The sequence below is a fragment of the Kogia breviceps genome, unplaced genomic scaffold, assembly GCF_026419965.1.
Source record: "Kogia breviceps isolate mKogBre1 unplaced genomic scaffold, mKogBre1 haplotype 1 scaffold_57, whole genome shotgun sequence".
Classification (NCBI taxonomy): domain Eukaryota; kingdom Metazoa; phylum Chordata; class Mammalia; order Artiodactyla; family Physeteridae; genus Kogia; species Kogia breviceps.
In genome coordinates this window covers 934,310-952,874 of record NW_026712012.1, presented here as the reverse complement: position 1 = coordinate 952,874, position 18,565 = coordinate 934,310, and the positions used below count along the sequence as shown (strand labels likewise).

General features: G+C 46.8%; 1 long non-coding RNA gene across 1 annotated transcript in view; it reads left to right on the top strand.

Annotated features, from left to right (window-relative positions):
* The first annotated feature begins 14,230 nt into the window (after positions 1 to 14,230).
* LOC136793488 (uncharacterized) overlaps positions 14,231 to 18,565 on the top strand; it is a 203,853-nt gene continuing 199,518 nt past the window's right edge. The window contains exons 1-2 of the long non-coding RNA XR_010838777.1: positions 14,231 to 14,404; positions 15,521 to 15,626. This is a non-coding gene — a long non-coding RNA (uncharacterized lncRNA). The remainder of the gene's footprint in view (positions 14,405 to 15,520; positions 15,627 to 18,565) is intronic.

Below are 18,565 nucleotides of genomic sequence, written 5' to 3'. Positions count from 1 at the left end.
TTTAATGGACCTCTGGGGTCCCAGGCCACCCACACCACGCCCTCCCGAGCAGGATCTTGGCAACATTCCCTGTCAGTGATGAGGCAACCTAGCACTTGTCACGCCCCGATGTTGTGTCCTATGTGGGCACCATGCTGTGGGGACCACACCCACACTCTGCAGGTCCATGCTACAGGGTCCTTCTTGCCTCAGGAGTAGAGACCACCCAGCAAGCAGTTCGCTCCCCAACCAGCAGGAGGAGGGGAGGAGAGCAGGGGCACCAGGGGAATCTCACTCAGACAACAACACCCAGGGGTGCCAGCGGGGACAGTGATGATGCAGATGAGGCCCAGACCAAGAGATGCGACCAGAGGACACAAAAGGCAGCTGATCAGGTCCTGACTCAACTGCATCCCGGACACCTTTGTCCCTCCTACGCCCCTTCCTCATACATCCCCTCCTTAAATGCAGATTCTTCAGATGCAAACAGGCAGAGCCTCAGACTGAAAGTCAGCTCTTCCAAAATGACCCGTCAGCAAACACTGCAGGATTGTGCTCCAGTGGGGGCCCTGGAGTCCACAACTCAGGGACTGAAGGGGACATCGGTGCCAGGGCCAGTGTGAGGGGATGGGGAGTGAGACTTTCATGGTTGTGGAATGTTGGTTTTGCAAGATGAAAAGTTCTAGGCGTGGTGGTGATGGCTCCACGAGAAAGTGAATAGATCTGATGCCTCAGAAACGTGCACTTAAAATGGTGACGATGGTAAAGGGTATGTGACGTGTGTTTTATTTCACTTAAATTCATAAAATAATGTCTTTTTAAATCAGAGTCCATTTCGACTCCCGTTCATCACAAATGTCGGAGACCCAAACACATTCCCCTACCTTAGGGGCCATCACGGTGCCCTCACATGGCACATGGGAGACCGTTCTCACAGGGGCCTAGTCTGTGCTCGCCTCACCTCTGTCCAGGGAGACCCAGGCAGTGGTGACCCCCATAGATTAGACATATGATATGCTATGATATTCATATGACACCACCGAACATTGTCACTCACCAGCACACAGAGCAGCACCCCACTCAAACATGCATGACCTCATATGAATGCGACAAGATTAAGGGAAGAAAAGGAACCACCAGTTAATCAGGGCAACACCCTTAACGCAGAGGTTGGAAATGTCAAAGGGGTAAAGACACACTGCAGGCAAAGAGCACATAGGGGTCTCCCCATACATGTGATCCTGACCCATGCAGATGTGGTGAGACCCATACAGTGCCCGTACCCTATAGCTGGGGTCACACATCCACACTCACCACAGTGACCCCACCTCCCCAGACCCTGCACCTAAAGTCACACGTTCTCTCTCAACACGTGACCCCACCTCCTCAGACCCCTCCACCTGGGTCACATGTCCACAGTCCCAGGGTGAACTGCCCTCCACAGACTCCCCCAACTGGGGTCACACGTGCACATCCTCCAGGGTGACCTCACCTCACCAGACCGTGCACCTGGGGTCACATGTCCCCTTGGTCAGGGCACCATAGCTCTGCTCTTGGCTCCCTAATTTGGAAACAAGCTGGGTTCCTGGGCCCTGCTGGGATGAGAAAAAGTGTAAGGTGGGTCTCCTGTCCCCACACTTGTCCCACAGAAGTCCTCCTCTTTTCACTTTGGTTCTGTGTGATTTTACCTCTTTTTAAAGCTTTCATGCTAAAGTTGAACACATTACTTGGTTCTGGCAGGCACAGTCTCACTTTCTTGTCTCACTTACTTGTTGAGAAAACTCATAGGACAGCAGGGCTGAAAGCCGAAGGGCAGCTCTGGACGCTGCTGACTAGGGACGGCAGACAGGAAGGAGAGCTCAGCAGCAGCCTCAGCTGTTACCCATCGGCCTTTTGCCCGATCTGCGTGCCCTGCAATCAATTCACCAGCTAAACCTGCCTCCCTTCGCACCATGCACGTGCTGGTAAATTGGAATAATCAGCAGGTAGCCCTCCTGAGGATTATCCACGAGCCCCAAGGAAGGTGAACCTTGCAGGAATAAGGACTAAGGCCCTGCCCATAGCACTGCCCTTGGGAGGACCAGGTCACCACAGTCAGAAGAGAGGGTGTTACCTAGACAAGCCCACCTCGGCTCCAGACCCAGACATCTAAGCACTGACTTTCAAATGCAGGCACGGAGCTTCCCAGTACTGAGGCCAGGCCGGCTCTCTTCCCAGCTCTCCAGACTCCTAGCATACACGGAACATGGTCAGGTCTAAATCTTCTTATTATAGACAACACATGGTCAGCTCTAAACATAAACAGTAGACAGCACATGGAGAGGTCTAAATTTACCATGTAGACAGGACTTGATCATGTTTCAACTAGCTTAGGGCTGAGCTCATAGGAGGTACAGATCACACATATGGGTCTCTCATCTTTGGACACCCACATCAGGAAACTGAACAATATCGTTGTCATTAAACATTTCAACAGGCAAAACAGAAATGTTACCAGTGTGTCTGGCCACCTGATGGTCAGGATCCTCATGTGATGCAAGAACTTCTTAGAGTGCAGCCCAGTCTGCGGCCAGGCCAGGCAAGAAGTGGCCTGATTGCAGCCTCCCAGGCTTCCAGAAGGAGGCGGCCGCACAGGAGGCCCAGGCAGGACAGTTCTGCATGGTGCGGGCCAGGAGAGCCTGTCTGTCCATTCCACTGGCCGATTCCGGGCGGGGTGCTCAGGGTCGCTGAGAGCCCCGCGCTCAGGCCCTGCTTCCCTGCACCATGTGCGTGTGCGTGCGTGTGTGTGTGTGTGTGTGTGTGTGTATCTGTGTGTGTGTAGAGGGGGCAGTGGCTGACGGCTCCCACGGCTCCCGTCCCGGGCACCGTGATATCTTCGAGGGGAGGTACGGGGAGAGGTAGGGGCACAGAAGCCGTTGGAGAGGAGAACCCACCGTGGAAACGCTTGCACACTGGCTGGCCCCACCCGGGGACCCGAGAGCCCATCGTGGGCCAAATGTCCCCCCCAGCCCCCACCCCCGAGGGCAGGGCACCTGCTCTTTCAACAGCACAGGGTCTCACATGAAGTAGACTCAGTGGGGACTGTCACCCCTCCCACTCCTAATGCTCCGTTTGGGGAGAATGAACCCCCTTGACTGGGCGATGGGACCCTGTGATGAAACATGTGGTGCCCCATCCAAGTCGGGGTCTGGCTGACAGATGGGAACACAGGAGCCACGTGCATGGCCTGGAGGCCAGGCCAACAGGACGAGCACCTCCAGCCTTGGTCTAGCTCTCCAACTGTGACATTGTAGTTTATAGGGGACCTAGGGCAGGTGACTGAATGTAATGGGGGCCTCAGGTGGACATCAAAGCTAAGAAAAAGGGAAAAATACATGTCAGCTTCACTTGCTTTCAGGAATTAATGCTTTACGGATTCACTTTATTCCCTGTGTGTGTGCTACGTGTGTGCATGTGCCTGTATGCGTACATGTGCTGTGCATGTGCATAGGTATGTGCACCGGCACACGTTAGTGTGTGCGTGGGTACACGCGTGCGTGTGTGTTCATAGGCTAGTGTGTGAATATATTTGTGCTGTGCGCATGCGTATGTTTGTGTGTGTGCTGTGTCTACCTTTGCGCACACCTGTGTGTTTTCTGCAACCACTTGCAAGTTGATTGCAGACTGAATTGTGCCCCAGATATGTCCGCACGCACCTGCTCTAACAATCCTGCGTAGCCACGTAAAGTTCAGAGATCGCAGGGATTTAAATGGATGGAGCAGGATGTCCTCACACAGGGTCTGTCTTCCAGTGACTGTCACTGTCTGAGTGACATCCTTCACACGTTCTTTAAGCCCCATTCAGGGTCCAGTTTAGACCCCATTACATTCAGTCACCTGCCTCAGGTCCCTTAATGCTACAATGTCACAGTTGGAGAGCTAGACCAAGGCTGGAGGTGCTTGTCCTGTTGGCCTGGCCTCCAGGCCATGCACGTGGCTCCTGTGTTCCCATCTGTCAGCCAGACCCCGACTTGGATGGGGCACCACATGTTTCATCACAGGGTCCCATCGCCCAGTCAAGGGGGTTCATTCTCCCCAAACGGAGCATCAGGAGTGGGGGAGTGGGTGACATTCCCCACTGAGTCTCCTTCATGTGAGACCCTGTGCTATTGAAAGAGCAGGTGCCCTGCCTTTTGGGGTGCGGGGCTGGGGGGTGGCATGTGGCCCACGATGGGTAGGCTGGTCCCCGGGTGGGGCGAGCCAGTGTGCAAGGAGCTCCGTGGTGGGTTCTCCTCTCGAATGGCTTCTGTGCCCCTACCTCTCCCCGTACCTCCCCTCGAAGATATCACGGTGCCCGGGACGGGAGCCGTGGGAGCCGTCAGCCACTGCCCCCTCTACACACACACAGATACACACACACACACACACACACACGCACGCACACGCACATGGTGCAGGGAAGCAGGGCCTGAGCGCGGGGCTCTCAGCGACCCTGAGCACCCCGCCCGGAATCGGCCAGTGGAATGGACAGACAGGCTCTCCTGGCCCGCACCATGCAGAACTGTCCTGCCTGGGCCTCCTGTGCGGCCGCCTCCTTCTGGAAGCCTGGGAGGCTGCAATCAGGCCACTTCTTGCCTGGCCTGGCCGCAGACTGGGCTGCACTCTAAGAAGTTCTTGCATCACATGAGGATCCTGACCATCAGGTGGCCAGACACACTGGTAATATTTCTGTTTTGCCTGTTGAAATGTTTAATGACAACGATATTGTTCAGTTTCCTGATGTGGGTGTCCAAAGATGAGAGACCCATATGTGTGATCTGTACCTCCTATGAGCTCAGCCCTAAGCTAGTTGAAACATGATCAAGTCCTGTCTACATGGTAAATTTAGACCTCTCCATGTGCTGTCTACTGTTTATGTTTAGAGCTGACCATGTGTTGTCTATAATAAGAAGATTTAGACCTGACCATGTTCCGTGTATGCTAGGAGTCTGGAGAGCTGGGAAGAGAGCCGGCCTGGCCTCAGTACTGGGAAGCTCCGTGCCTGCATTTGAAAGTCAGTGCTTAGATGTCTGGGTCTGGAGCCGAGGTGGGCTTGTCTAGGTAACACCCTCTCTTCTGACTGTGGTGACCTGGTCCTCCCAAGGGCAGTGCTATGGGCAGGGCCTTAGTCCTTATTCCTGCAAGGTTCACCTTCCTTGGGGCTCGTGGATAATCCTCAGGAGGGCTACCTGCTGATTATTCCAATTTACCAGCACGTGCATGGTGCGAAGGGAGGCAGGTTTAGCTGGTGAATTGATTGCAGGGCACGCAGATCGGGCAAAAGGCCGATGGGTAACAGCTGAGGCTGCTGCTGAGCTCTCCTTCCTGTCTGCCGTCCCTAGTCAGCAGCGTCCAGAGCTGCCCTTCGGCTTTCAGCCCTGCTGTCCTATGAGTTTTCTCAACAAGTAAGTGAGACAAGAAAGTGAGACTGTGCCTGCCAGAACCAAGTAATGTGTTCAACTTTAGCATGAAAGCTTTAAAAAGAGGTAAAATCACACAGAACCAAAGTGAAAAGAGGAGGACTTCTGTGGGACAAGTGTGGGGACAGGAGACCCACCTTACACTTTTTCTCATCCCAGCAGGGCCCAGGAACCCAGCTTGTTTCCAAATTAGGGAGCCAAGAGCAGAGCTATGGTGCCCTGACCAAGGGGACATGTGACCCCAGGTGCACGGTCTGGTGAGGTGAGGTCACCCTGGAGGATGTGCACGTGTGACCCCAGTTGGGGGAGTCTGTGGAGGGCAGTTCACCCTGGGACTGTGGACATGTGACCCAGGTGGAGGGGTCTGAGGAGGTGGGGTCACGTGTTGAGAGAGAACGTGTGACTTTAGGTGCAGGGTCTGGGGAGGTGGGGTCACTGTGGTGAGTGTGGATGTGTGACCCCAGCTATAGGGTACGGGCACTGTATGGGTCTCACCACATCTGCATGGGTCAGGATCACATGTATGGGGAGACCCCTATGTGCTCTTTGCCTGCAGTGTGTCTTTACCCCTTTGACATTTCCAACCTCTGCGTTAAGGGTGTTGCCCTGATTAACTGGTGGTTCCTTTTCTTCCCTTAATCTTGTCGCATTCATATGAGGTCATGCATGTTTGAGTGGGGTGCTGCTCTGTGTGCTGGTGAGTGACAATGTTCGGTGGTGTCATATGAATATCATAGCATATCATATGTCTAATCTATGGGGGTCACCACTGCCTGGGTCTCCCTGGACAGAGGTGAGGTGAGCACAGACTAGGCCCCTGTGAGAACGGTCTCCCATGTGCCATGTGAGGGCACCGTGATGGCCCCTAAGGTAGGGGAATGTGTTTGGGTCTCCGACATTTGTGATGAACGGGAGTCGAAATGGACTCTGATTTAAAAAGACATTATTTTATGAATTTAAGTGAAATAAAACACACGTCACATACCCTTTACCATCGTCACCATTTTAAGTGCACGTTTCTGAGGCATCAGATCTATTCACTTTCTCGTGGAGCCATCACCACCACGCCTAGAACTTTTCATCTTGCAAAACCAACATTCCACAACCATGAAAGTCTCACTCCCCATCCCCTCACACTGGCCCTGGCACCGATGTCCCCTTCAGTCCCTGAGTTGTGGACTCCAGGGCCCCCACTGGAGCACAATCCTGCAGTGTTTGCTGACGGGTCATTTTGGAAGAGCTGACTTTCAGTCTGAGGCTCTGCCTGTTTGCATCTGAAGAATCTGCATTTAAGGAGGGGATGTATGAGGAAGGGGCGTAGGAGGGACAAAGGTGTCCGGGATGCAGTTGAGTCAGGACCTGATCAGCTGCCTTTTGTGTCCTCTGGTCGCATCTCTTGGTCTGGGCCTCATCTGCATCATCACTGTCCCCGCTGGCACCCCTGGGTGTTGTTGTCTGAGTGAGATTCCCCTGGTGCCCCTGCTCTCCTCCCCTCCTCCTGCTGGTTGGGGAGCGAACTGCTTGCTGGGTGGTCTCTACTCCTGAGGCAAGAAGGACCCTGTAGCATGGACCTGCAGAGTGTGGGTGTGGTCCCCACAGCATGGTGCCCACATAGGACACAACATCGGGGCGTGACAAGTGCTAGGTTGCCTCATCACTGACAGGGAATGTTGCCAAGATCCTGCTCGGGAGGGCGTGGTGTGGGTGGCCTGGGACCCCAGAGGTCCATTAAACCAATAATGGCCCATTCCTATCCTGGAGCTTGGAGAGTGCATCCCCATGGGCTCCAGATTCACCCCTCATCTCAGCCATATCCCTCTGGCCTGTCTTTGAACTCAGGAAAATGAGCTCTCTTGTCTACAACATAGGCCTGGTCCTGTTGGTATTAGGATTCTTTAATTTAGGCGTCCTGGGATAGCAGCCCTTTTCAGGCCTGAGAAGGAACAGCTCAGGAGTGTACAACAATTTCAGATGAAACTAATATTCTATGACTCTCTCTAACTCCGTGGTTGTTGACTTCTATTAGTCATTATTCTCCTGGTTTTAGCCCTGATGTGGGGATTACAGAGGAGCCAACATTTAAATCTTCATAATCTGTGTATTTGTAGCTTCAGTATCATTACTGACCCATCGATTTTATGGTTTGGGAAGAGTTATTGATTTCATGTATCATGTAAAGGATTCACAATGATGATAGAGCAATTAAGATTACAATAATGGCTGATAAATTGTTCACATTTTCTCTACCTGTGCATCTATTATATGTATATGAGTTAGTTTAGTTGTCAATGTTAGAGAAATAATATAGAGAACTAGTTTCAAAAATCACTATTAATGTGTGATGATGAGAATGTAAATGTTCTTCCATAATCGGTGATGTTATATCTTGAGATCCTAGGTGAAATTGATATGCCTTCGTGATATACAGGATTTTAGCCTCTGATTTAAGTTTGACAAAGCTACATCACTTTTTACTTTTCTCTCATTTATTGAGAAAGACATAATTGTTATGGTGTTGGCTTGAAAGTGGTTGAAAAGGACTTGAGACCTTCCTTATTTTATATTTACATAGGTAGGATCTTGAAACATAGGATATGGTGGAGGGCATTTATGTAACAATTCTAGGTTAGGAGTATCAGTTTCTAGTGCTTAGCCTTCTTGTTTAGATGCAAATGCTTTTCAAAGTATGAAGATTATGATTAGCATTACTGCTGCTATTGAGATGAGTGAGCCAAAAGACACAATATTTCATGTTGTGTGTGCCTCCGAGTAGTGAGACTAAAGTAATGACATTCCTGAGAGGCCAGAAAGTGCTGCGGGAAGTCATATTTACTACTACAAATATACGCGTGAAGTGACTTTTTGCTCATGCTGAGTTCACTGTGTAACCTGAGAATAGTGGGAATCCGTGTAGGAAGCCTCCCGTAATAGTGAAGCCCGCTCCCATGGACATTAGATCATGGAAGTGTGCTGCTACATAGTATGTATCCTGGAGGATAGTGTCCGGGGATGAGTTCACTAAGATGATTCCTGTGAAACCTCCTACTGTAAAAAGAAAAACTAAAGCCTAAAACTCATAATATATTGGAGGTCATATAATATTACCTCCGTGAACAGTTGCTAACCAGGGACTTCCCTGGTGGTGCAGTGGTTAAGAATTTGCCTGCCAATGCAGGGGACACGGGTTCGAGCCATCGTGTGGGAATATTCCACCTGCCGTGGAGCAAAAAGCCCATGTGCCACAACTACTGAGCCTGCCCTCTAGAGCGTGAAAGCCATGCTCTGCAATAAAGAAAGCCTTTTCAGTGAAAAGGCAATGCACCGCAGCGTAGAGTCGCTACTGCTCACTGCAACCAGAGAAAGCACACTCCTGTAGGGATAGAAGCAATTATGGTAGCTTTTGCAAAGTATGCTCCTGAGTGGACAGCTCTCCCTATGGTAAATATATGATGGGCCCACAAGAGAAATCCTAAAAAGCCAGTGGGCATGACTCATACTATTCCCAAATAGCTGAAAGGCACCTTTTGTCCTAAATAGTGTGTAATGATGTGTGAATTTATAACAAACCCTGGTAGGCCATGAATACAGACTTCAGGGTGACCAAAGAATCAAAATAGGTGTTGGTATAGGATTCGGCCTCCTCCTGCAGGGTCAGAGAAAGTAGTGTTGAGATTTCTATCTCTTAAGAGTATGGCAATTCTGGCTGCTCGGACTGAGAGTGGTAATTATAGTAATATGGCTATAGTTGGTGAAGATTAAACAAATAATGGTGTTTGGTATTGGGGTATGACTGCTGGTTTTGTATGAAAGACTATAGTAATAAAAGCAATAGCACCAAGAATTGAGGAGACACCTGATAAATGTAAGGAGGAAATGGTTATGTCGACAGAGGCTCCTGCGTGGGCCAGGTTGCAGGCTAGAGCTGAATACACGGTCCACTGGTACCAGAACAAGCTTCTACTATTGGTGATATGAGTAGGAGTAAGAACGATGGGGGAAGTAGTCAAAAATTTACATGGTTTACTCGGGGAAATGCTACCTCAGGTGTGCGAGTTATTAGTGGCCCAAGTGAGTTTTCAAACCCTGCAATATAAGGGGTACAACAATAAAGAAAATTATTACAAATGCAGGGACTGTTATGACCACGTTACAGATTTGTGCATCTCCAAGTAGCGCTCCAGGTTAGCATAGCTCAGCCTGGATTAATATTCTTAAGGTGCTGCCTGCTACTCCAGCTCAAGCACCAAATAGTAATTATAAGATGCCGATATCTTTGTGATTTGTTGAAAATAATCAACAGTGTATGAACAGAGGTAAAATGACTGAGCTAGCATTCGACTGTAAATCTGAAGACAGAGATTGAGCCCTCTTTCTCACAAACCCTGTGGTGAATCAACAAATTGAATTGTAATTTCAGAGAAGCAGCTTCAATTCTGCCAGAGATTTTCCTGCCTTTTTTCTTTTTTTCTTTCTCAAATGAAGAAGAAGCAGATTGAAGCCAGTTGACTAGAGGATTTGCCTGTTAACTAAAGTTTCCTGGGGTTAAAACTCATCAGTCTCGTAAAGATTTGGCTTAACTACAATGTTTGCTTTACATTCAATTGATGTAGGATGAAGTCTTTCAGTCCTTATTTTTAGAAATTAAGTAAATTTTACTTGTTTTGGGTTATGAAAGCTCTTGGTCTGAACTAACCTAAATTCCTAGTCCAGCACGGATGGAATGGGTGTTATGTGGAGTAATTGTCTGGGTTTTATGATTAGTAATGATAGGAAGGTTATTTCTTTGAATGTTCAATGTGCTTTGTTTTTGTGTTGTTTCATGAAGGGAATACAGTTAGTGATGTGGAGTATGTTAGCTGCAAGTAGAAATATATGCTGAGCACTGCTGTGATGGCTATTAATGTTGGTAGAATGATGTTGTCATTTTCGTTATCTCTTGGATAAGTATTCATTTGGGTAAAAACCCTGATAGTGATGGACTATGTCCTAATGATACTATAATGGTGAGGAAAAGGATTGTGATGGGAGGTGTTTTACCTCATGTGTGTGATAATGACACTCTTGTAGTCCATGCTCTGGGCATAAATAATAAGAAGAGAGTACTGTTATGATATAAATTAGTATGTTTAGGATTGTTATAATCGGAATATACTTTATAACGGCTGTTATTCATCCTATATGGGCACTTGATGAGGAGGGTTTAATTTTTTCCAGGTGAGTCTGACTAAATCTCCCTCAGCCTCCAGCTATGATTTATAATATCACTATGATTAATAGTATATTTAGGTTGATGGATGGTGACATGTGGTATAAAAGTGACAGGGGTGCACTTTTGTCATATTAATAGCATCAGGCCTGCTGTTCATGGGACGCCTTGTGTGACGTGAGGCACTCAGAAGTGAAATGGGGAAAGTCCTACTTTTGTGACAAGGGCGATTGTCATGAGGGTGGATGCTGCTGGATGAAAGATTTTTGTTATTCATTGTGTTCCATGACCAGAGTATATTAGATTAATGATACTAGCCATTATAAGTAGTATTGGTGTGGTGGATTGTTTTAGGAAATATTTGTTGGATGCTTCTGTAGCTTATGGGTTTGTGTTTTTTATTAGAATGGGGATACCATTAACCAGTGTGAGCTTCTTATACAATTATATTTCCTGTGATAATGGTCAGTAGAATGATAGTAAAAACAATGAGAGTTTATTAGTACAGGAAGGATCTACGACAACATGTTGGGGGTATGGGCCTGAAGCTTACCTAGTGAACCTTAGTATATAGCATGTGCTGTAATGTGGTAACATGGAGAATATAAAATTCTTAGGAAGAATTCAATTCCAGGAATAAGAGCATTGAAACCTCTATAATTTACTCTATCACAGTAACTCTTTTGTCAGACATATTTCTTAAGTTTGTGGTGGGTTGCCTGGTATGATGACAGGTGGTGAAAACTCTCATATACATCGGGCTAATGTTAGTAGAAAAAAATTTTTATACGAGATGTAGACGTTGATCATATCAAAATTGTGGGTAGGATGCTCAAATTCATAGAAAGGAGATTGTTAGATGTGTTTTAATGATGACTTGGGGTGCATATAATTCTGGCACCTAGGGATTGTCGAATGCTCCTACAAATGGATTGTTGTGGAAATGTTTATTATAAGGAAATTGACATATTGTCTAGCAAGGAAGAGGTGAATGGGCCTGCTACATCTTCTACATTGAAGTCATATACAGGTTTTGATTCTACTTCTGTTGAATCAAGTGAGGCTTCATTGAATTTCTGCTACTGCGGAGATAATAAAATTCTGAGTAGGGGTCAGAAGAAAATAGTCATAGGTGTTCCTGTGTAATAATTACTGTTGAAAGTGTAAATGATCCATTTATCAGTAAGACTGAGAATAGAATAACTGCTACATTACTTCATATGAGATTGTCTATGCTACTGTCCCTAGAGCTCCAGTGAGTGAGTATGGTGAATGTGAAGCTCATCCAGAACTGAGGATGGAATAAATGGCTAGGTGTGATATGGCTAATATAAAGAGTATGCCTACATTTATATTAATTAGTGGCTAAGATATGGGAAGAGGAATTCATGTTGTGAGAGCCAGGGTTAAGGCTAGCATTGGGGCAATAATATATAAATTGATGCTGTTGATGGACATAGTGGGTCTTTAATAAGTAATTTGAATGCCTCAGCAATGGGTTGTAATAATCCATGTGGGCAGATGATTTTTGGCCCTTTCTGGATTTGTATATAGCTTAGGATTTTCCATTTAGTTAATATGAGGAATGCTATGGTGAATTAAATTGGGTAACTTGTGAAAGAGTGTTGATTATAAACATATTCTTAGGAAGAGGACTTGAACCAGTGCAGATAAAAGTTTCAGTTTTACATAATTACCGGGCTCTGCCACCGTAACAAACCCTGCTCTACAGTAGGGTATGTATAAATTAATTGAATGTAGATTATGTCATCATTTAGTTTGAAGACATTGTGTAAAGTAAGCCGTATTGCTCTTGTCCTTTCATACTGGAAGAAATCTGCAATAGACAGAAACCAAGCAGGATGGCTCCAGTCTGAACTCAGATCATGTGAGACTTTAATCATTGAACAAAGAGACAATTAATAGCAGTTATACCATTGAAATGTCGTGATCCAGCATCAAGGTCAAAAACCATATTGCCGATATGAACTCTAGAATACAATTACACTCTTATCCCTAGTAAAACTTGTTCCATTGATCAGTGTTTGAGAAGAACAGGTGATAAAGAATTTTGACTAGCTGGTCTAAATTGTAATCACTCAGAGGTGATTTTATTCTCTAAAAATGAATGGCACACGGGCTCAAGGTGCACCAGCTTCAGTAGTTGTGGCACGCAGGCTCAGTAGTTGTGGCCCACTGGGTTAGTTGCTCCGTTGCACGTGGGATCTTCCCAGACTAGGGATCGAACCCGTGTCCCCTGAATTGGCAGGCGCAGTCTTAACCACTGCATCACCAGGGAAGTCCCAGAATCGCCGTCTCCCTTTTAATACACCTTAAGCCCAAAGAATCCATGGAAGATTGTTACAGATAATAAGAGAATAAAATATTGTAAGGACTATAACAGAAGCATATAGTACACTGTTCATATAGACACATCCCAAGCAGTTACAAAGTATATTATAAAGGAGGCTGCAGTTTGCAAAGAACAACATAAATTATACCCACAAACTCCCAATATTTCCTGAATCGTTGCAATCTGAAACCCTATTGTAGGAAGCAGAACATTCCAGGAGACATTCTACAAATGAAGGACTCTAAACCCTGTGGGTGGATAAGGAATTCTGGAAGGAAGGTGTCCTCACTCAAGGAGTGCATGATCCTATACTTTTATCACATCAGATCCCTGTACAATTCCCATTGATCTCGGTCCAGGCATTCCCAGTCCTCTTGAGAGAAATCTATGGGCACATCCTGGGATGTCAGCAGTCCCTGAAATTAAAAGTACACATGACATGTGGCCACGGGAAGAGTTCATAATGTGACGCAAGAAGAAAAGAGCAAATTAAGAGAACTGGTTTTAATTTAGAAGAGTGTCTTCAATCATCCACTAATATATATATATACATATATTTTTTTTTCACAAAGTAACTTTCTCTATTTCTAACTACAAAAAAGAGTATGTCATGTGATCCATAAAACTAGTATAGAGACTATAGTCATCTGGAAAAGAAATGATAAAATGGTGGTTTCAACACGGACATATGCATTTTTGAGTGTTTTATTTATATCAAACTGGATAAAATGTGCGTATTTCTCAGACAGAAAAGACATGTCGAGGTAGAAATGTACCTTTCAACTATTCATGGGTCCACAAATACACTGGAGAGAGTGTAAAATTGCAGATTCTGATACAGTAGGGCCGGTGGGCCTGAGTTCTATTTTTTAAACGAGCTCATTTTTAACTAGTGATGCCACAGTCTCTGATTCATTAACGACAATTGTGAATAGCAGAGACATAATAAGGAAAGGTAAACATTCATAGTTAACTTCTAACTTCAAGTGTGTTATGGATTTCCCACGTTTAATAGGATAGTAAGCACAGCAGCAACCACCATTTGTGAACATTCACTGTAGACCGTGTGTATCTTTCTGACTTTTTGTGTAGGATTGCAGGTAAAAGGCCTGTGCTGCGGCCACAGTGGGCGGGGCCCTCAGGCCGGGCCGCCCCTCCAGGCCCCCCGACGGGGCCCTGAGCTCCTGGCGGCTCCTCCCCCGGCGCCCCGCCCCCTCCCAGGAGGCCTCGGGGCAGAACGGCCCCACCCACTGCGCCCGGAACGGAGCCCGCGTTTCCTCAGAGCTGGAGCTCCCGGCTCGGGGTCTCTTCCCTCCGCCGTCACGGAGCTGCCCCGGAGCCCAAGGGGAGGGCGGCCTCACTGACGCTGCCGGCTGCGGAGGGGCCCCGGCGGCCGAAGCCGCGACAGTCGTGGGGACGGCGGGCCGGGTAAGTGGGTCTGGTGCCCGGGCGGCCGCGCAAGAGCAGCTTCTGAGGGGAAGGGTTTCGCGGCCACCCGCCGCTGCTGTGCAGAACGAGCGGCCTCGGGGTCTGGTCCCGGGGAACTTCGGCCCCTCCTCTCGGCCCTGCCCTCGGCCTGGCTCGCGGGGCCCGGTGGGCGTGGGGAGAGGGCGGCTGAACGTCCTGAGGGGACACGGGGCGAGGGAGGCGCAGGGTCCGGCCGCAGCGTCAGCGACCCTCCTCCCGACGGCGGGGAAAGCGGCGAAAGTTCCTCCCGAGGCTCCCAGGCCTCTTGTTCAGCCGAGGCCCTGTGCGCCCCTTCGTCCCTGAGCTAAAGCACCGTGGGGGGGGGAGGGGACAGGGCGGGGGGCTGGCGCAGGTGATGGGGGACGGGAAAAGGTGATTGTCAGCTAAGGAGAACCTGCTCTCCCAGGTTCTACAGGAATGCAGGGCTTTCCTTATGCGAAGATGCCGGAGTCAGGCTCACGAATTCCTTCCTTTGATATGCACCTCAGCTCTCTGGGGCCTGCATTCTGTAATTGCACATCCTGAGTTCCTCAGGGCCTGCCCGCTCACATTGGAGAGGATGACTGTGGCATCTTTTGTTTACTGAGATGGCAAGAAATATTCCATTTCTCACAGGCTTGAGGGGCAGACAGTGAAGAAGCGTCGGAGAGTCTCACTTGGCATGTACTTTGGTTTACATATAGATAATAGTTATACTTACTTAACTGTGCTAATAGAGGCTCTGGAGTACAATCAACTTGTACTACTGCCCTCTATGTATTAATTTCATCAATATCATAAGATAAATGCCTGTAGAATTGACTTAATCCAGTTAAATAGCATAATGATTTTTAAAGGAAACATAATAGAAATATAACAACAAAACCTTTACCACTACAGGCTGGGTCTGGAACAAGGTAAATAAATGTTCCATTGTTAAAATATTGAAAGAGTATTCAATAGAAATATCAAGAAAAATGACAAATAATAAGGGCAGCAGAATGTTGAAATGTTCTATCTTTATCATTAAAGTGGCAGAAAATCATTTATGAGCAGGCACTGGGGCAGAAGATGCCTGATTTTATATCTTTGTCATAGTTGTGCAGTTGTTTCAAGAAGTAACTTAAAGACACAATGGAAAAGCCAGGAGGTTTGTGCCTGAGATCATGTTGATGTGAAACCCGGGATGGCCGCCTTGTGCCAGGTGAGTTAAGTTTACCTCGCAGGTAGACCCCAGAGCTCCTGAGAAACAAGGGCTGGAATTTTTCTTCTGCGATGAATAGGAGCTGTTGAGTCCAGTTCATTGAGCAAGGAGTAGGTCTTGTCTATTACATATTTGGTTTTTGGAACGGTATCTGTGCTAATTTCAAACTCTTGTTTTATGAAAACCCCCCCTCACCTTTCCCCTGAAGCAGGCATAAGTGTGTTTTCTAAAAGCGTGACTCTGTTCTGTTTTAATTCAGTTCTTTGTAGCCATGTTTACATTCCCTCTATAAGTGATATGTTTTGATAAATTTCTTTTTCTGTGTGACCTTTTTCACTTTGAATTATCGTACCTAAATCCACTCATTATGCTGCTACTAGCCTTATGACATTGATTTCATGGCTGAGTGATATTCCATTGTACATAAGTTTCACAACTTCTGTATCCATTTTTCTCTTTCCTGGGATATGGAACGGGTACCGAAGTCGAGGTTCTTGTAAACAGAGCAGCCCTAAGCTTTGGGGTGCCTGTGTCTTGTTGATTTTTAGTCTTCCCAAGATATACGCCCATGAGTGGAAGTGCCCTATGCTCTGTAGCTCTGTTGTTTAGATGTTTTAGGAAACACCATACACTTTTGTAGAGTGTCTGCGGCAATTTTCATCCCGCCCGTCAGCATAACAAGGTTTCCTGTTCTCCATGGCCTGTCCTGCATTTGTGGTTTTTTACACTTTTTTCAGATGGCCGTTTTGACCGGGGGGAAGTGAGACTTCTTTGTAGTGCTGATTTGCTCTCCCAGCTTGCTTGGTTGGCCAAAACGTGTGTATGCTTTTTTACCTGAATATATTCAGGAAGGAACACATACTCCCTTTTTGGCCAACTGCATCATTGTCCAAGTTCTGCCGCTTTTCATGTGCTTTCAAGGAAACTCCAATCTACCTCTTGAAATCTGTTTCCTGCAATTCTGCCTTGCTTTCAAATCCTCTTCGTTGCCTTAACTCAATGTATTTTTGGATGGTAGTTGTCATTTATCACTGTGCAGGTTTGTGAGTTGCAGTGCCCCTGAGCTCCATGTTTCAACTGCCCTTTTTGTGAGCTGGCCCAGAAAACCACAGCATCGCCTCAGGCCCTATCCTGGTTTCGGGGCGTCAGGCTGAGCCTTTGGTGAATTCTTCTTCGTGATGGGAAATGAGAGTAACATGTGCCCGACCAAACACCTCCAGCGAGTCTCTCATTGGTTCCCCCTTTTCCCGTTCATCCTCGGCACATATTGCAAACTGTTCGAAACAGGAGGTTAAAGGTGCTGATTCTCCAAGTGGGGAGATTGTTAGTAAAGCGGCTGGAATGGTGAACCCGAGCACCAGGAGATGAAAAATGAGGTGCGCTGTCGAAACCTTTCATGATCACACGGTGTATCATCCTCTGGGCTTCCCATGCAGCTTTTAGCTGTAGGAAGGTTGCGTTGCACCTGGAGAGTTGGGACCCATGGAATGGGTAGCACACAGTATTACTTTAAAGGGTCTGCATTTGCTCACTCAACCTCACCAATCCTCTCAGTCCCAAGAGTGTCCAACCTTATGTCTCATCCTGCTGTGTGTCTAGGTGTGTTCAATCCATGTTGCATCATAGCCCCTGAGCAAAAGTTATAAGGGTTTTTATGTCTGTCACTGTCTTTTTCTACTATTGTTATATTGGTTACAGCTGATTTTCAACGCTGTTTGTTGCTGTTCTACATCCACTTGATTCACGTAGAAACAGACATCAATAAATTCTTTTTCAGATTCTTAACAGTCGTATAGAATTTTTTCTGGTGACTTGAGTGTGCTGAGTGCAGTTCTTTGAGGTTCTGTGTAGGCCTCGTCTATTATCAATTTGGTATTTGGAACGGTATCTTTGCTAATTTCAACCTCCTGGATAATGCCTCACCCCTCCCCACCTTTCCCCTTTGGCAGCCTTATGTGTGTTTTCTACATATTTGACTATGTTTCTGTTTTGTAATTTGTTTCATGTGTAGCCATTGTTGATTCTACCTTTAAGTTATATCTTACGATATGTGTCTTTTTCTTTCTGACTTATGTTACCTAGAATGATCTTACATAACTCCTCCTGAGTTGATGCAACTGGCCTTATTTCATTGATTTCCTGGCTGAGTTATATTCCACTCTACATATGTACCACATCTCTTTTATCCATTTTTTCCTTCCAGGTATATTTAGGTTTTATCCAAGTCGAGGCTCTTTTAAACAGAGAGGCGGTAAACGTTGGGGTGCCTGTATCCTGACGATTTTTGTTTTTCCCAAGATATTCGCCCATGAGTGCAAGTGCCCTATGCTCTGTAGCTCATCTGTTTAGATGTTTTAGTAAACACAGTACACTTCTTCAGTGTGCCCGTTGGCAATTTACATTTCCACTATCAGCCTCACAGGGCTCCCTTCACTCCTCGCCCTGTCCTGCATTTCTGGTGTTTACACTTTATGAGGATGGCTCTTCTGACTGATGCGAAGTGTGATACTTTTTGTAGTATTGATTTGCAATGCCCACCTGTTTGGTTGGCTAAAAAGGGTGTATGCCCTTTTCTTGAATATATTCAGGAAAAAAGCATACGCCCTTTTTGGCTAACTGCACCGTTGGCGATGTTCAGCCCCTTTTTTGTGCTTTCATGATGAGTCCTTTTTACCTCTTCAAATCCCTTTCCTGCCATTCTCCCTTGTTTACAATTCCTTTTCGGTGACTTCCCTCAAGACATTTTTCAATGATAGATATTTTCAACTCTGCAGTTTCGTGAATTTTAGTGATCCTGAGTTCCATTTTTCAACTTGTGTTTTTTGGAACTGGCCACAAAATAGTGGGATTTCCTCAAACCGTATTCTTTTTCCATGGGCAATCTTAGCCTCTGGTCATTTCGTCTTCCTGATTGGAAATGAGAGTGACATGTGCCTGTC